Source organism: Dromiciops gliroides, chromosome 2 (assembly GCF_019393635.1).
Source record: "Dromiciops gliroides isolate mDroGli1 chromosome 2, mDroGli1.pri, whole genome shotgun sequence".
Taxonomy (NCBI): domain Eukaryota; kingdom Metazoa; phylum Chordata; class Mammalia; order Microbiotheria; family Microbiotheriidae; genus Dromiciops; species Dromiciops gliroides.
This window is the reverse complement of record NC_057862.1, coordinates 365,204,698-365,223,184: the sequence shown is the minus strand read 5'-3', so window position 1 is coordinate 365,223,184 and position 18,487 is coordinate 365,204,698. Positions and strand designations below refer to the sequence as shown.

General features: G+C 41.7%; 1 protein-coding gene across 2 annotated transcripts in view; it reads right to left on the bottom strand.

Annotated features, from left to right (window-relative positions):
* Nucleotides 1-369: 369 nt before the first annotated feature.
* Nucleotides 370-18,487, bottom strand: part of CHD6 (chromodomain helicase DNA binding protein 6) — a 197,470-nt gene continuing 179,352 nt past the window's right edge. The window contains exons 40-41 of one of the 2 annotated variants that reach the window (XR_006354944.1): nucleotides 15,889-17,569; nucleotides 370-807 (exon numbers count right to left, since the gene is read on the bottom strand). The gene's annotated coding sequence lies outside the window, so the exon portion shown is untranslated. The remainder of the gene's footprint in view (nucleotides 808-15,888; nucleotides 17,570-18,487) is intronic. The other variant, XM_043987070.1, reaches the window with a different exon arrangement.

Below are 18,487 nucleotides of genomic sequence, written 5' to 3'. Positions count from 1 at the left end.
GGGCAGGGCACAGCATACCTTGCATGGGACACTGATCCAGTCAAAACCTCCCCCACTCCCAACATCCCATCCAAAAAAGAGAATAATAGTCTTCCACTTAAAGACTTCATCAGATGTCTCCTCTATGCCTAGGACCTGACCCTCGACCCTCAGCTCTCAAAAGCTGTGCCAACAGGGCACAAACTCAGGTAGGTTGAACCACAGTGAAAAAGGTTCCAATGCACGTTTGGCAACTGACTGATCATTTGGCTCTGGAGGCCCAGATAAGCTTGGACAGGGTTATGGTGATGAATGTTTCAGCCATAGTAACCCTTGAACACCATCTATTGTTAGTTTTTAAATTTTATTTTATTTTGAATTTTTTCAGTAACAAGCATTTATTTTCTCTCCTTTCCACTTCCTCTCTCCCTCATTGAAAAAGAAAAACAAGCCCTTTGTAACAAATATGCATAGTAAAACAAGACAAATTCCTGCACTGGCCATGTCAAAAAATATGTCTCCACGCCCTGAGTCCATCACCTCTCTGTCAGAAGATAGGTAGCATGCATCATCATAAGTCCCGTATGATTGTAGTTGATTGGTAATTGCATGGATTAGTGTTTGTAAGTTTCTCCAAGATGTTTGTCTTTGCAACAGTGTTGTCCTTCTAATTGTTCTGGTTCTGTTCACTTTGTGCTCTGCATCAGTTCATAAGCCCAGGTTTCTCTGAAAACTTCCTTTTTCCTCATCTCTTCTAGACCATCTACTAAGATAGAAAGGTTACGATTTGTCCTTCTAGGGATCCTCATATGCAGGACATCTCAGATCCTTGAAAACAGTAATATACAGTCAAACATTAAAGCACTTTTGTCACAACACAGGAGGGTAGAAATGAAAGTATCATTCTTTTCCTCCTTTCCCTTTACAGAGGAATGGAGACCTGGAGAAGTAAGGTGACTAGTTGTTTTTGTTGAGTCGTTTCAAACATGTATGACTCTTCCTGACCCCTTTGGGGTCTTCCTGGCAAAAAATATTGGAGTTGTTTACCATATCTTTCTCTAGCTCATTTTACAAATGAGAAACTGAGGCAAACAGGAGGCAAATGACTTGCCCAGGATCACATAGCTGGTAAGTGTGTGAGGCCAGATTTGAACCCAGGAACATGAGACTTCCTGACTTTGGGTCCAGTGCTCTATCCACTGTACCCTACTTAGCTGTCCAAGGCGACTAGTAGAAAGTTCACAAAGCTAGTAAATATCAAGCCAAGGTTGCATGAATCCAACCAAAGCCCTCCTCCTCCTCCCAGCCTGGGGTGGGGTGGGAGGGCTAGGGAAATCACATATTCAGAGATGACAGATAAAGAGGGCTGAGAATTGAAGTCATCTGTCTGCCAGGAGTGGCATCAGTTGGACCTCTCCCATGAGGTCAGTCCCCCGCTCCACTATTCCAGTGATGGGATGGTGGTAGTGGTGGTGGAATAGGTCTATGGGCAACTGTAGGCATTGACCACACATTTCTAGGGCAAGGCTTCTTAAAATTTTTCTACTCACAATCCCTTTTTGCCTGAGAAATTTTTATGTGACCCCAGGATATAGGGATATAAAATAGATATACATAACCTTTGTCAAATTTTTTGCGACCCCCCCACACTCAGTTACATGACCCTATATGGGTTCACAACCCACAATTTAAGAAGCTTTGCTCTAGGGCATGGTCAATGCCTCTCTCCTGACATCTCCAGATTTTTGGCTTTCAGGAGAGGCCAGCAAAGGACAGGAAGTGGGTGGTGCTTAGGATCTTTAGAGTCCAACAGTAGCATATAGTGGAGGGAGACTGATCATAGGCAGGTTGAAATTTAACTGGTTGAAATAGTGCAGGGCCTGGGTTAGGGTGGCTGCCATTAGGATGAAAAGGAAGTAAGGAACCAGGAAGAAGTGTGGGTATGGTGGAAAGAGCTCTGGGTTTGAATGACTATTTTGCCACCTATTCATTGAGGGACCTTTGGAAAAGTTCTTCAAACTTCTGGACCCATACATAGCTTCTTTGTCTACAAAATAATGAGGGCTGGACTTGATCTCCCTAAGCTTTCCTCTGGCTTTGCCATTCTGTGACACAATGAGACAGATATGAAAAAGAATCAATAGGACTTGATGACTGATTGTGCTTAGTTGTGGGCGTCATGTTTTAGGAAGGGCACTGAGAACTCGGAGTGACTATAGAAGCAGATAACCAAGATTGGGAGGGGACTAGAAAACATACCATGCAAAGATGGATGGAAAAAAAACTTGAGAAGAAGACTTGGGAGGGGCAGGGGATTATTGCTTTCTTCAAGTATTTGAAGGGCCATTATGTAGAAGATGGATTATATTTGTTCTGCTTGGCCCCAGATGGTAGAACTAGGAGTGGTGGGTAAAAATGTCAGAAAAGCAGATTTTGGCTTGATGTAAGGAAAACTTACATAAAATTAGAGCTGTCCCAAAGAAGAATGGGCTGACTCATAAGAGAGAGAGTTTTCCATAACTGAAGGTCTTCAAGTAAAGGCTAGATGGCAACTGGTCAGGGATGTTGCAGAAAGGACTCCAACAATGGAGTGGGTTGGAAAAGATGGACTCTGAGGTCCATGTATACATATGTACATGCTTAAGTCCAAGCATGTGTTGTGGGGAAAAGGGGGGTGGGGAGGAAGAGAGGAGTCAAATGCAATATTTCATGACTATAAGAAAAAAACAACCCTGTTCCTGTTAACATAGTTTAATGCCTACTTGACAAAGAGCTGGAAAATGATATTTGGTTATCTCTGTGAGGATACCAGCACATCCAGATGAAAGTTTCTGGAAGCTGCAGGTGATTTGGAACCAGAGATCAGTACTGTATAGGTAGACATGAGAATTATATACACTGGAGTGTTGGTTGAAGTCTTGAGCCTGAGAGAGTATGAATGAGATATGTGAAGGAGAGAATGAAGAGAAGAGAGATGAGAATCGAATTTTGTGGAATGCCCACCGATATGGAGCTAGAGGAGAAATAGGAGTAAGTGAAACTGAGAAAGTGGTCATAAAAGGAGAAAGTTATATGACAGTGCTATAGGAAAAGCGCTGGGTTTAGAATCAGGAGACCTGGGGTTATAATCTGCAACCAAAATTTAGTAGCAGTTGTATAACCCAGGCATGGACCTTTTTCCTTCCTCGCCCAAGTTTCCTCCTCTACAAAATGCAGTTGACCAGCTGATATGATTGAATAAGTAAAAGCAAATAAATAAATGAAACAATAGAGTGCCACACTTAACAAAGATTGAGAATAAAGAGAGAAGCTACAGTGAATGCTTTCATTCAGTCTAGGTCTGCAAAGGGGGACACCCAGAAGCCTTTAGGAGCCTGAGGGGAAGTCCAGATTGGCAAGGATGATAGAAAAAGAAAATGATAGTTGTTGGAGGAACTTTGATAAAACAGGACTGGGGCAGCTAGGTGGCGCAGTGGATAGAGCACCGGCCCTGGATTCAGGAGTACCTGAGTTCAAATCCGACCTCAGACACTTAACACTTACTAGCCTGTGTGACCCTGGGCAAGTCACTTAACCCCAATTGCCTCACTAAAAAAAAAAAAAAAATAAAAAAAAAACAACAGGACTGCTGGTGCACTAGCTGGTCCAGCCATTCTGGAAAATATTTTGGAATTATGCTCCAAAAAGTCCTTAACTGGTGCATTCATTTTAACTCAGTACTAAGCCTAAACCCTAAAGAAATCAAAGAAAGAGGAAAAGGGCCCCCCAAATACAAAGATGTTTACAGTACTTCTTTTTGTGATGGCAAAGAACTAGAAACCAAGGAAGTGCCCATTAATTGGTGAATGGCTAAAAAAATTATTTTATACTAATATAATGGAATATTATCTCCCTAAAAGAAATCACAAAAGGAAGTTTTAGAGAAACCTGGAAAGACTTGTATGACTTGATACAGAGTGAAGTAAGCAGAACCAGTAGAATACTTTATATACTTTGTTACAAAGGAAAATAATTCTTAAAGATTTAAGAACTTAAGAAATGCTCAACCATGATTGGAGAGGATGGGTGATGATGCATGCTGTATACCTTCTCTCAGAGGTGATGGACCCAAGGCACAGAATTAGACAAAGGTTTTTGTATATGTCAAATGTGCAATTTCGTTTTGCTTTACTCTGCTTATTTGTAACAAGTACTATGTTTTTTTTTTTTATTTGGGGGGAGTATATGCAGAGGCAAGTAGGAGCTGGGACTGCTGTTTCCCCCCACAAAAAAAAGAAGAAAAGAAAGGTCATCACTGAAGCATTTTCCAAAATACATAGAAGAGAGAGACATTCAGAAGGAAAGACAAGCAATATAGCTTTGAAAGTAACATGTTGAATTTATTATATACTTTTAAAAAACAAGCTGTATGTAATAGAAATTTATGGTTTCACATATAATGCTTTCTGTTCTACTTTGCAAAAGGATATGCTCTTTCTGGGGTGTTTTTCAAATTCAAATTCAAATTTTTATGCATTGTTTAGACTAGATGATTGTTCAATGCTGCAGAAAGGTCAAAGATAATTAGGTCTAAGATTTGGCCATGAGGGTCACCGATGACTGTAAAGAAAGCCCATTCAGTAGAATGGTGAGGATGGAAACCAGATGAAAGGAAATTAAGGAGGAAGTGAATGGTGGGAAGGTGAAGGCAGCATATATAGATAGTCTTGGAGAAATCTGATTGGAGAAGAACAGGTTAATAACTATGAGGACTGTTGGGAAGGACCTTGTATATAGAGAGAAGAAAGACTAAAATGCTAGAGAGGATCATTATTGAGAGATCAAGCTACCTGGCTAATGTGGTCAACGCTTCCTGGCCAACCTTCCACTGCCTTCACTCTGGCTGTCGTCCTCATTGCCACCCTTTGTGATTTCCTAGTAGTGAGCACAGTGCCTAGCACAAAGTAAGTGCTTAATAGATGCTTGCTTGCTCACTCCATCATCCATCCATCCATCCATCCATCCATCCATCCATCCATCCATCCATCCATCCATCCATCCATCCATCCAACCCATTACTCAACCTCACCTCTGATTGTTACCAGCCAGAGCATCTAGGAGCTGGTGGCCTTGGTTGCTCCCCCAAAGTCCTTCCTTTTTTTAATGTAGCTGTGCCTCCCCCTCCCCCTCCCTGTAATATGACCCCTCTTCTCTGCCTCCTGTCTTCCTTCAAGTCTCACGTAAAGTCCCATCTTCTGCAAGAAGCCCCTCCCAGTCTTCCCTGATTTTAGTGCCTTTCCTCTGACACTATCCACAGTTTATGTTTTATCTATCTTGCGTGTACATATCTTTGCTTGCTGTTTCCCTCATTAGATTGTAAGCTAAAAAAAAACCCCAAACAAAACAAAACAAAACCAGGGCCTGTTTTTTGCCTTTTCTGGCATCCCCAGTGCTATTCCAGTTAACTGACTGACAAGACCAGGAAAACTGAACCTATTACTACTCTTGGCCTTGACTGATTCTTGGTTCAGAAAATCAGGAGCAGGCTGTGTTTAAAAGGCCCGGGAGCTGTTGGCCAACTTATGAGGTTCCTGGTCCAGTGGATGATCCTGTGTCTATCTACCCCATTCCCAGAGATTCCTCTGGCTGACCAAATGAAAATTCCCAAGCCAGACTGGTGGGAAGAGAGGAAATTTCTACTTAAATTAATATATATTGGTTATGTTAAAGGGAGGCTCCAGGGTAACAAGGCTCCTTACTACCTTTAACATAAAATTGACTGTCTACAATGCCTCTACCTTATCTTTCAGTACTCTCTAACACTTACCTTACCTCTCTTTCCTTCCCTTCCTTCCACCCACCTTCCCCAAGACTTGATAACAACATCCCTGGAGCTCCATTAGATAGAAGGAAGGATGTGGGTCTACCTTAAGTAGACCCCCACACTGGGGGCCAGTAATACAGTGTAGCTACATTGCTCTCATTTCCCAAAGACCTGCTCTATACATACACAGCTAGTACACATGCTCACACACACAGCATGCTTTCCATTCTGTGTGCTAATAGGAACAACCAATATTTATGTAGCACTTTAAATTAAATCAAAACTCTGTACACCTTTTCTCGTTGCAGCCTTACAACCACATGTGAGGTAAGTACTACTGGTATTATTATCCCCATTTAACAGATGAGAAAACTGAGTCTTCCCAACACTAAGTCCAGCAACTGACTGGCTATGTCCTTTTGCTTGTCTGCCACAGTGACACTCCTACTTGGACAGTCTTCTCTTATTGGCCTAATCAAATCCTACTTACTCATCCTTCAAGGCCAGCTCAGGGGCCACCTCTTCCAGGAAGCTATCCTTGTCTAACTGCCCCCCACAGCTCCAGTGCAATATGAACACCTTGGAATCTATACCACACAATTTAATCTCAGATAGACTTAATGGGAGACTTGTTTTCCCAAGCAGATAGTGAGTGACCTTCCTACTATGCCTCTGAGGCCTAGGAGCTGGGCATGGAGGTGAGTGGTCGGAGCCTTCGAATGTGACCCTGGGAAACCAAGAAGCTCCAGCTACCTTTAAGAGTCCTGGGCTGGCACAAGGTTTTAGGAATCCAAGTCTAGTGTCCTGAGTTTCCTGATGCTCCTGTCCCTGATATAAGGGAGACATAAGGGCTATTCTGGACCCTTGGACCTGACACATCCCTTGGCCAATGAGTTCAGGCATAATCCGGTCCCTTGAAGTCCTAAGAGGTCTCTGGCTGGGGAGGAGTGGAAAACGTGGATCAGAGCTGGCTGGGGAGGGGGAAGCAGTGAGGCCCAGGCAGAGGGGCTCGGGGAGAGCCAGGAAAGAGGCTTAGCACCTCATCAGAGCAAGTGAGTCACAGCCCCCAGCCCAACCCCCTCCCCTCAACTTACACACTTAACACTCCTTTCCCCCTCCCCCTCCTACCTCCTGCAAACCACCGAAGACTTATATAGACCTTGGGCCATTTACTTTCCCCTTCCCCCCTCCCTCAGTTCACAGCCCTAAGCCCCTTTACCCTTGCATACCAATTCCATTCTTCAAACCCTGACCACCCTTCCTCGCCCCCCCCCCATTGGTGTGGGTATGGGTGCAGTGGGAAGAGATGCCAAACTCCCTAGTGTGCAAGAGGGTAGCAGGTAGCACTTCCCTCAAGAGGAAACCCTTCCTGATGTTCCTGGTTGAAAGTGATCTCCAGATTTCACTAGAGCATTTTGTCAGCGTCCTTCTGATCCCCTCATATTATACTTCAGACACCTAAGGGCAGTGAGAAACTACCCGAATCAGAGGATCCAGGTTCCAATCCCATCATGGCCACTTACTATCACCTATGAGACTTAACCTCTTTGGGCCGGTTTCCTCATCTGCCAAATGAAAGGGTTGGATTAGATCCCCTGTGAGCTTCTCTTCTAGCTCTCAATCTGGGATCCTACTTTGTGTTCTACCCATTGCTGTAAACACCTGACCTCTATTACCATTAGACTGGAAATTCCTTGAAGGCAGGCAATGGGTTGTCTTTGGTTTTTCTAGCCCCAACTCAGAGTGCAGGACTTTTATGAATCTAATGGATTGAATTAAATTGATCTGGTGGTAGGGATGTAGGGGCAGAAAGGTTCTTTTTTTTTCTTTTCTTTTTTTGTTTTTTGTGGGGCAATGGGGGTTAAGTGACTTGCCCAGGGTCACACAGCTAGTAAGTGTCAACTGTCTGAGGCCAGATTTGAACTCAGGTACTCCTGAATCCAGGGCCAGTACTTTATCCACTGTGCCACCTAGCTGCCCCCAGAAAGGTTCTTTTAATGTCACCTTCTCTCTTCCCCCAACACTCACTACAGGCACCTGACACCTCAGATGCATCTGACTGCTTAAGTATAAATAAACCTAAAAGATGAATGGTTGCAAGTCATGGGCCACCACCATTTCAGAGGCATCAAAACAAAGGTGACCCAGGAAATGGACCACCATTGGATAGGTGTGAGTGAACTAGGGCATGAAAATGTCATTTGAGATATAGCCATGTAGAAAAGGATCATAGAATTAGGAGCTAAGGGACCTTAAGGGTCATTGAGGACAAGCCTCCCATTTTATGGAAATGGAAACCTGAGCCCAGGGCGGGTAAGGGATTGGCCTGAGGTCAAAGTAATGAGTAACAGGATTGGAATTTGAACATGGGTTCTCTGACTTCAGCTCCACTATACCTATTCTCATGGCAAAGGGTTTCTGATCAAAGCAATTATCTCTTCAGCTCAGCCAGACCCACAAGAAGCTTATTTTCTCCCTCTCATTCCCTCCCCTAGGGCTAATTCTCCCACTCATCTTGTCTTGTATCTGTAATTTCTGCTGTTTATTTTTCTATCTTCAATAGTCATCTAAAAAAAAAACTACCTGACTTTGTCCTCCTCTTGTATTTATCGTCTTTCCCCATCACCATTTCAACATCCTCCATTTAATCCAGCGTTGGTGTGCTCTACTTGGGGGTTCATGATATGCTTTTACATTTTAAAGAATCGCAAAACCACAGAATTGAACATGATGGGGATGGTGTGTGTATGAAGGGGCCTTCATTCTACCTCGATGGAGTCAGAAGGGGAGCTTCCCTCGACTGGTTCATTGGCCTCTCTCCAAAGCCTGCTGGCTAGCTCTGGAGACAGCATTTTGTGGAATGGGACTCTTGACAGCAGAGAACAGTGATAGCTATGAAGGAAGAACCCTGCTCTTGAGAGAAGCTCTTTGATTCTTCCCTTCACACTGGGGTCAGAGAAGGACCTAGTATAACCCATACCATCCATGAAAGACCCTCTACCATATCCTTAACAAGTAGTCAGCCAGTGAGGAGGGGAACCTACTGTTTTCCAAAGAAGCCCATTCTGCTTATGGTTGGCTGTTCCGGAACCAAGCAAAACAAATCTAACCCTTTTTCACATACTAGCCCTTCCAATATTTAAGAGCTATCACGCACCTAACCCGAAATGTGCGCTTCTCCCAGCTAAATCTCGAGTCCTCAACTGATACACAACATGGCATAGGACTTTCACTGATATGATCAGCCCGTTCTTCTTATCCTGGGATGTTTTCAACATTTTCCCTTGAAAAATTCTAAGTAAAAGAATTTTTGTTTGGGGGCCCAGATGTATATGATTCCATTCATTTAGGGAGCTTTCTTAACCAAGGCAGGTTGGCACTTGCCCCACTACTCACAGACTTAGAAAGTTGCCTATGGAACTTAGAGGTGACTTGTACAGGGTCATGAAGCAGGCATGTCGAAGGCAGAACTTAAACCCAGCTCTTTCTGACTCCAGAGCAGAGGCTGGTTCCCTATCCATTAGGCCAAGTTTTCTGTTAAAGTTAATAAAACTTTTTATTTATTGAGGCAGCTAGGTAGTACAAGCTGCTAAAAGCTTGGATTTAGAGTGAGGTAAACCTTGAGTTCAAATCCTGCCTTGGATGCTTAATAGTTGCATCCTGGGCCACTCAGTCTGTCAATAAACATTTACTGCCTGCTGAGTGCCAGGCAAGTAACCTGCCTCAGTTTCCTCATTTGTAAAATAGAGGGGGTAATAACAGCATCTACTTCACAGGGTTCTTTCAAGAACCAAGTAAGATCATACATTCAATCTCCTTTGCAAACCTTAAAGTACCATAGAAATGCTAGTTATCATTGGTATTATTACATTAATGTGAATCCCTGCTCTTTGTCTTGGTTACCTTCTCCGTCACTATTTTTAGGGGGTGTGGTATTACTTCACCCCTCCCTCATTGTTCCTGCCTCATTTGCTCATTATATAGAGCTTGTTCACATACCAAGAGTGACAGCAGGACACTGAGGGCTATACTGTGAAGTACATTGGTATTTGTTCTCCATCTCCATAGATTCATGTGGCAGTTTAGTGGGTGTAGTGGATAGTGTTGAACCTGGAGGCAGGAAGACCCTAGTTGAATACTTGCTTCAGACACTTACTGACCAAGAGACTCTGGGTAAGTCACATAACCTCTCTCAGCCTCAGTTTTTTCCATCTGTAAAATGGGGATAATAATAGCATCTCCCTGACAGGGTTGTTGTGAGGATGGAATGCTGTAAAATATGTAAAAGCCTTTTGTAAACCTTCATGTGAAATACAAATGTTAGCTATTGCTAACAATCACACAGGATGAGAAGGGATGGTGGCTCGACATCCATCCCAGTAGAGACAGTGCTCGCACCAGTAAAATCAAGTTTATCAAAGCATTGGAGGGTTTGGATTCACCAGGGGAGACCAAATAATTCTGAATACTAGAGAACACTAGAACAAAGCATCTTGGTAGGAGCAGAGGACAAAAAGGAGAGAGGCTGGGGTCATCAAGAACATGGAGCTCTCGAAGGCTGAGCGGAACTCAGATTAACTGGAAAGGGAAATGCCCCAAACCTGGGCCTGAGAAGGAGTTGGTCTCCAAGCCTGAACAGAGACATTCAGACTTCAGGAGCTGTTAAGGGAGCCATGTTTCCAGAATCTCCCAGAAGCCACCTTGGATAGGTCTGTTCCTTTCCTGCTCATGCTAGCAGAAGGAAATGAGAAGCCCTTAGGTCTTTTCAGTTGTGTTTGGCACAAATGACTGGCACATCTACAAGTCTCTTTCCCCATCTCCTGACTCCAATGGGTCAGGGGAGGCTCCCCCCACCCCTTGGAGGGTCAGGATTTTAGAAATGATCTTTACACATTCCGGCAAGTCATGGATTTATCAACTGAACCAAACCTCTTCCAACTCCTTTCTCCTACCACCCCTAAAAAAAAAAAAAAGGAAAAGTAGGAAAAACTGCTCCAGCCTATGGCTGCAGGTTTTCTCCTTCCTGATATCTGCTAGGTAATCATTTACTGGTGGGTGGCATTGTGGAAAGAACACTGGACTCAGTCACCTGCCTGTGAAATGAGGATTGTAATCCTTATGCTACTTAAATGTCAGCTAGGTGGTACAGTGAATAGAGAATTGGACCCAGGCTCCAGAAGACCTGAGTTCAAATCCAGCCTAGGACAATAGTTGTGTGATCCTGAGCAAGTCACAACTTCCGTCTGCCTTAGTTTCCTCAACTATAAAATGAGGACAACAGCACCTAGTTCCCATGATTGTTCTAAGGGTCAAATGAGATAATATATGGAAAGCACTTCACAAACCTTAAACTGCTATGCAATTGCTATTATGATTAAGAAAACGTTTTAAACGTTAGAGCATTGTAGAAACTTTAGCAAATAGCAAATTCACCGAAGTCAAAGTGCCTGTTCTAGCAGTGTTCAGCCTTGACTTTTCTCCTCTCATTTCTATTCCTCAACTGTAAGTGCACTTCAGGGAACAGGCTTCAACACATCCTCTCCTGCTGCTGCATTCTTGTCCTTGGGGGCCTTTTAATAACTCTTGCTCCTTCTCTAGGCCAGACTTCTCCCCTTCCTGACATTCTCACTGAGCTTTCTGTTCTCCTGCAGTTCTTTGCTAAGTCAACTAGGTCTCCTATTTCCCCCCTCCTCTAAGTTGGTGATTTAATTAAAAAACAAGTTTCCGTGCCTCTTTTACCTTCCTCCTAATACCTTAAACTTGCTGATAGTTTATGATAATTTCCCCCTTCCCCCCTTTATTCCCGGGGCAATGAGGGTTAAGTGACACAGCTAGTAAGAGTCACACAGCTAGTGTTAAGTGCCTGAGGTTGAATTTGAACTCAGGTCCTCCTGAATCCAGGGTCCATGCTTTATCTACTGCACCACCTAGCTGCCCCCTTATGATAATTTCCTAAGGTTGTTTTACATTTAAACCAACTTGGCTGTTTATCACCTGTGTTTACTGCTTGCTTCTGACCCTTTCTAGCTTGTGACTATGGGTAAGTTACAACTTCTGTCTTACATCTCCTCATCTGTGAAATGAAGGTAATAGCAAGTATTACCACTCCCACTCCCCCATTTTATAAGCCTTGCCTTCCACATCAGGCTTTTTTTTTTTTTTTGGGGGGGGGGGCGAAGGAAAAGTCATAAGTAAATCTCAAAATGTTATACGAATGTTATCTTGCTTATTATGAGTTGGGGCTGTGTAGCACCAGGAAAGTCACCTAACCTTTCAGTGCCCTCAGGCAAATCTATGACTAGAAATTTTACAGAAAGTAAAGCTTTGCATTGGTGAAGGCAATTCCTCAAGGGAGATTCCCTACACTGATGAAAAGAGAGATCCTGTAAAAAAATTTTTTTATCAAGTCAAAGAGCATCAGCCAAGAGTAGGAAACAATTCCTCTAGTTATTACCGACAGTTATAGATTTGGGGAGAAAAAAAAAGGAAGTGAGAAAAAGAGGGGCATTGAGCGAGGGAGGACAGAATAAGGTTAGAGGAAGCGGGACCAAAGAGAAAGCTACAAACTGCTCGTTCTTACTGGCCTGCTTATGTTTCCTTTAATATTTTTAAATATTTAATATTTTTATATATTTTAACTTAAATATTTAATATCTTTTAATATTAATATTTCCTTTAATATCTTTAATATTCAGTACACTGCAATATGTGACTGGCTGTAGTGGCAGAGTGCCCTCTCAGGTCTTTTTTCTTTTCTTTTCTTTCTTTTTTTGGGGGAGGCTGGGCAATGAGGGTTAAGTGACTCGCCCAAGGTCACACAGCCAGTAAGTATCAAGTGTCTGAGGCCAAATTTGAACTCAGGTCCTCCTGAATCCAGGGCCAGTGCTTTATCCACTGCGCCACCTAGCTGTCCCCTCAGGTCTTATTTCTAATACGCTGCCCAGAGGTGGTGCCTGCCTCTTTCCTCCCATACTAGCCTCTCCCTATTGTTCTCTCCTTGTTTTTCTTTTTTCAAATGAAGCCTTCTACCTATGGCTCTCCTTCCTTCTTGGGCCTGGGAACATGTACATGTTCTTTGTCACAGTGTTATGAGGATAAAATGAGATCATCCATGTGAAGGCACTTTGAAAAGTTATATACTACATAAATATAACTTGTCATCTTCTGCCTAGTGCAGCTCAACATTTTTTATCAATGACTTGGATGAAAACACAAAGGGCTCCCTGCCAAGTCTGTGGATGACACAAAGCTGGGAGGGAAAGCTAATATGTTGGACATAATTGGGATTCAGAAAAACATTTAGACTGGCTGAAGCAATGGGCGAAGACTAATAAGCACAGAGACCAGACCTGTGATCTCACTGGCACTGGGAACCTGGGTGACAAAATTCCCTCTGCCAATGCTGACTACTACCTTCTCCTTATAGTCCGAGAAAACTGACTATCAAACTGAGAGGTGAAGTCCAGGGTCACGCAGTCAATCTGTTGGAAGTAGGACTTGAACCAAGGTCTTCACGGTTTTGAGGGCAGCTCTCTGGCCATTAGACCATGATACCTCCCTAACAAAACCTACTAAGGTTCAACTCAACAGGGATAAATGGTAGGTCTGCACTTAAGGGTCAAAACATCAACTGTACAAACGTATTGGTGATGGATGTTGCACACGGATAACTTTTTTAGTAGATTAGAAACAACAAAATAGTCTGACAGTCAGTTACCCCCCCAAATAAACAAACAAACAAAATCCCTGCAAACCAACTAGACCCAAACACACACCCTAAAGCAGTCTTGGGTGGCATTATTGTGAAGAGTACCCAGAATGAGGTAGGTGATAGCTCCCCTGTACTCTGCTCTGATCAGACCATTCTGGAGTATTATACTCAGTTCTGAGGCCGTATTTTAGCACAGGCATTTATAACCTGGGTTGGATGGTGACAAGATTTCTAATGTGAGGCTTGATGGAAGGGGCAAAGAATGCTAAGCCAGGGATAGAGGGCTCAGAGGGATGACTGTTTTCTTTAAATACCTGAAGGAGCAAACCTTCTGCATATCAGAGGAAGAAATCAGTACAAAAGACTGGTAATTCTAGGGAGGCTCTCTGAAATGGAACAGCTAGGCCTGGAAGCAATGGGACCTCGATCACTGGCAATACTCGGAGACTAAAGACCTTTTGATGTTTAAGAGACTGATGCTTCATATAGGGCTGGATTACGAGACCTCTTAGGTCCCTCTGACTTTAAGATTCTAAAATCAAAACCTGGTGAGCTTATAGTCAAGATGACATAAGTACATGCATGCACACAAACATAACTTGACTTTGCTTTATAGGTTTTCTCATTCCAACTCTCCCATCTACTTCAAAGTCTATACCAATTTCCTCCACACTTGGAACCGTTGTCTTTGCTGTCTTCCTTTTTCTTTCATTCCCTTCGGGTCAGATTAATTTAATCTTTAAGAAAACCCATTTCTATGAAGTGTTAGGCTATAGGACCTGGTCAGTGTTTGGGGGTCCTTTTCAAACCAATGTGTTCTGTTCAAGGGCACATCATTCCCATTCAAATCTATCCTTCCCCTAGCTGTTCCACCCTATTACTCCTAGAAAGTGACCTCAGATTAACTCCATGCCATTTATGGATGTACATCAAAAGGCAGAAGCCAAGAAACTAAAATTCGGCTTTATTTAGCCAATAGAACTGCTACATACATAGCCCATTTTACCTCACTATCAGTATTTCTTATTTCTAAGGGGCTCATACAGTTTTCACTAAATTATGCATCCCTGAGAAACCTGACTCCAATTACTGCTAAAACACTTAAGACAAATGCTATGTCTTATGAAGTATATTCCTGGTCTTTTAAATTCACATGGCTATCACATTTTGGTGGTTCTTTTAGGAAGTTGGATTTTGTGAAAATGGGTTCATATGTATTAAAACTTTAATCAATATGTTTCAGAATCAAGGAGGATCACTCTGTCCCCTTCAATAACCTTTCTTGTTGTCATCAGTCAGTTCAGCATTCTCTTCAGAGGAAAAAAAAAAATGGATCTGACCCATCATGATAATTTCCATGCTCATGCGAGGTCTGAATTCAATGCTTTCTCAAATAACTTTTTTTTTTTTTGAGGGGAAAAAAGGCTCAACAGACTCTGACAATAACTTCTGCAATGCAACACTTCAAAGAATCAAGAGGAAAATTAAGCCAGCACATAGGAGACATGTTCCTAAGGATGTTTACACCACAGCACCTAAAGACGACCTCTATTTTTCTCCACTTTAAATTCCAAATTTACTGAAATGTCAGTTCCAACTTCTGACACTGGGAGTCTCCAAACCTAGCACTTCATGGATGCTTTGGTAAGCAATGTTGAAAATAAGCAGGAAGAATGTGCTGTTCCTACAAAAAAAGTCATAGCAACCTCAGAACTGACCTGGATTCTACTTATGGCTCTACTAGAAATTACTCTTTACTGAGTAATCCTGGTCAAGTCAACTCTATCTACTTGCAATTAGATGGAAATAATGCCAACTCTTCTCTACTTCTCTCCCAAAGATCCTGTGGGGACAGGTTTGATCTTGACCAGAACACATAAAAGGACCAGTCTTTTCATCATTCTTTTCCCTTGATTCAATGGGAGTTGATGTTGTTTTAAAAGAGAAACAATGAAACGAACATTTCACACACCTACCCTTTCACCCCTTCTTCAATGTAAATCATTATTAAGGTGTAGAACAGTATGGAATTCTTATTAGATTCATGCAATTGATGCTTGCTGACAGCTGATTATGTACTGGGAACCCTGGGGGAGAACAACAAGGAACAAGAACCTGTTTCTGTCTTCCTCGTTTCACTTTTCTTGTACTGGATTCCCTAGAAAATACTGTTAGAGTGAAGCCTAGCCTCACCTGATGATGAAATACTAGAATCTGATGGTTCAATCTTACTTTTCAGGTTGCAAGGAGATGATCTGGAACTTCTGACACCAGAGACTTGAAAGACTTCCCAAATGTAAACAAGAGCAACAACAAAACTTCTTAGTAGTTTATCCAGGACTGGGATTTTATGGAGGCAAAAGATCTGCTTGAACCTATCAAATATGAAACCCACCTGAAACCCCAAATGAAGGGTAGCTTCACGGTTGGAGCTCCATGGGTTGGAGAAGACAAGTATTTCCTAACTGGTTCCCTTAGAGACACCAATCCTGGCAAATGGCTACTGTTCCTTCTTCATCCATCCTCATAAACGGTTTTAACCAGGTGCCCTTGGAAGGTTGCTATGTTGAAAAAAAGCATCTCTGTTTCATCACCAATGAATACATGAATACCCATAGGGTACATGGCACTAGGCACCACAAAGATCCACCAAGTGGATTTCTGCACCCATCTGGTATAATAACAGACACTGTGTCAAATCTGCAGAAGACAACAAAGTGTCACTAAACACCTCAAATAAAAATCTGACTTTTCAACTTTTTTTTTTTTTTATGCAGGGTCAAGACCACAGACAATTTATTATGTAGTACGATATGGGTGAAGAATGATTAAGAGAGAGTGTGTTTATGAATGACATGGATTTGAATGAAAAGATCCAAGATGTGGAAGAAAAGTTTAAATTTGGCTTTTGCTTTTGGAAATGGATATCAAAATAGTCATAAGAAGCCACTAAAGCCTTACAGAGCAAATAATCCATAATGTATCATTTTCATTTTTCAAACAGGGTCACAAGAGCAATCAAATATAAGCCCAGATACCCAGAGAGTTAGCATACATATTGGAGAGGGGAAAAACAAGAAACTTAGCATGCTGTTAGCTATTTAAATAAAATCTATATTGAACCCTGTTTCCTATTGATGGTGCAACCTGGGAAAAAACAAATTTTCCATAGAAACTATCCCCCCTCCCCCCAAATCTGCATAGATGTGTATAATACTCATTTTCAGTAAGGCTTTCAAAATATATGACGTTTTATAGCATTTGTATTTTAAGGATTTAGGGCAAATACAATTTTTTCTTCTACTTGATAAAAAGAAAATTAGTACTTAAAGGTTCAAAAATATATCAATCGAATTTTTTTTTACATAAATAAATTATATTGATTTTGGATTTAACAGCTGAAAAAACCCTTTCTGCTTCCACTGGAGGCAAAACTGAACAAAATGTTAGTTAAATAGAGAGAGCAGCATTTCTAAGAAATCTGTGGACAGATAGCATTATACAGCAGCTATGCTACAAGGGTGTTATTAAATACAACATGTTTAATTATTGGCTTCTTTGCTATATGATCAGTTACATAATTTCTGGTTTACTCCTCTGATCCATGAAACTGGGAATCTCGTTTCTGAAAATACACTTGGTTGATTTTCAGTGATGGTTTAACAGACTTCTGTGAGATGCTAATTTTAACACGTACATAATTTATAATCCCAAATGTATAAAAGACAATGACAAGCATCATAAATAAATAATGCAAACTGAAATAGTTATGTCAAACGTTTGGACCTTCTGATAAATTAGCAAAACTGTAACAGAAAATGTAAAAAATACAGTAAATTGTGACAACAAAATGGACACTAGCAATACTTCCAACATTTCCAACTGTCCTGCTGCACTGCCCACTGCCCCCAGTGCACTCCACCACTGTGAGTTTATTTCAAGTCTCAGGTCATGAGCTCTACAGAAAAGCTAAGACTAAGGGAACTGAAAAATGTTAACTGGCAGGTAGAGAAGGATGGTGATGAGAAGTGCCTAAGCAGGTTTCTTCTTAGGTCAAGCTTCTGAAGACTGAGAGTCTAAGGAAGAATCAAAAATAATGTTATTTGTAACATATTCTCGAATGTCTCAGTAATTTGGTGTTTGGATCCAACTTTCCAATACAAACATAACAGAGATGATGGAAGGAAGTGGGGAGGAAAAAAAAAACCAACCTTTCACAGTCTAACATTATAAAAAGCAGGGTGTTGGTGGTAGTGCTGGTAGAGGGGACACTTCCAAGTTTTGGAAAACTTCAACGGCCTTGACAAAGGACCTTCCAGAACATAAAAGCTGCCGTCCTATGGGACTATTTCTTGTAGATTTCAGCAGAGGCGCCCTTCTGGGTAAGGAACAATGCAAAATAAAATCTATCATGCTTCCATATTCCTTGGATTCAGAGGGGGTGAATTTGTTGCCAGAAAAAAAAAAACAACACCTTAAAACAAAAAACCCCCAACCCTCTGTAAAGAGTATTAATGCCATAGATAAGAATAAAATGCCAGTATAAGTCTAAAGTAATTGGCTTTAAGTAGTGTGACTGTTCCTCCCCCCTGCCCCTCTGTTCACAGCCTACCATGTGTAAAGCTTTCTCAGTCAAACTGAGGACCTTTTTTTTAAACTGTGGGGAAAAGGGGGCACTGAAAAAAAATCAAAATTGTCATTTAATAAAGTATAAAACAACATCTTCACTTGTTTCAGGTATCTGAAAAGCCAGGAAAGGGGGAAATTATATTGCTACCAGTTATGTTTTTGTTTTTTGTTTTTAAAAAAGAAATGAATATATGTTTTCAATCATTAGTTATATACCTCTGTCTATACTACTCATCTAGTAATCATGATAACATAGGGAAACATTGTAAATCAAAAATACACATTAGCACGTATTATAGATGTGCATCTGGTCCCCCAATACCGGTTTGTTTGCTTGTTTTCCATTTAGTGTAATTCAAAGAAAA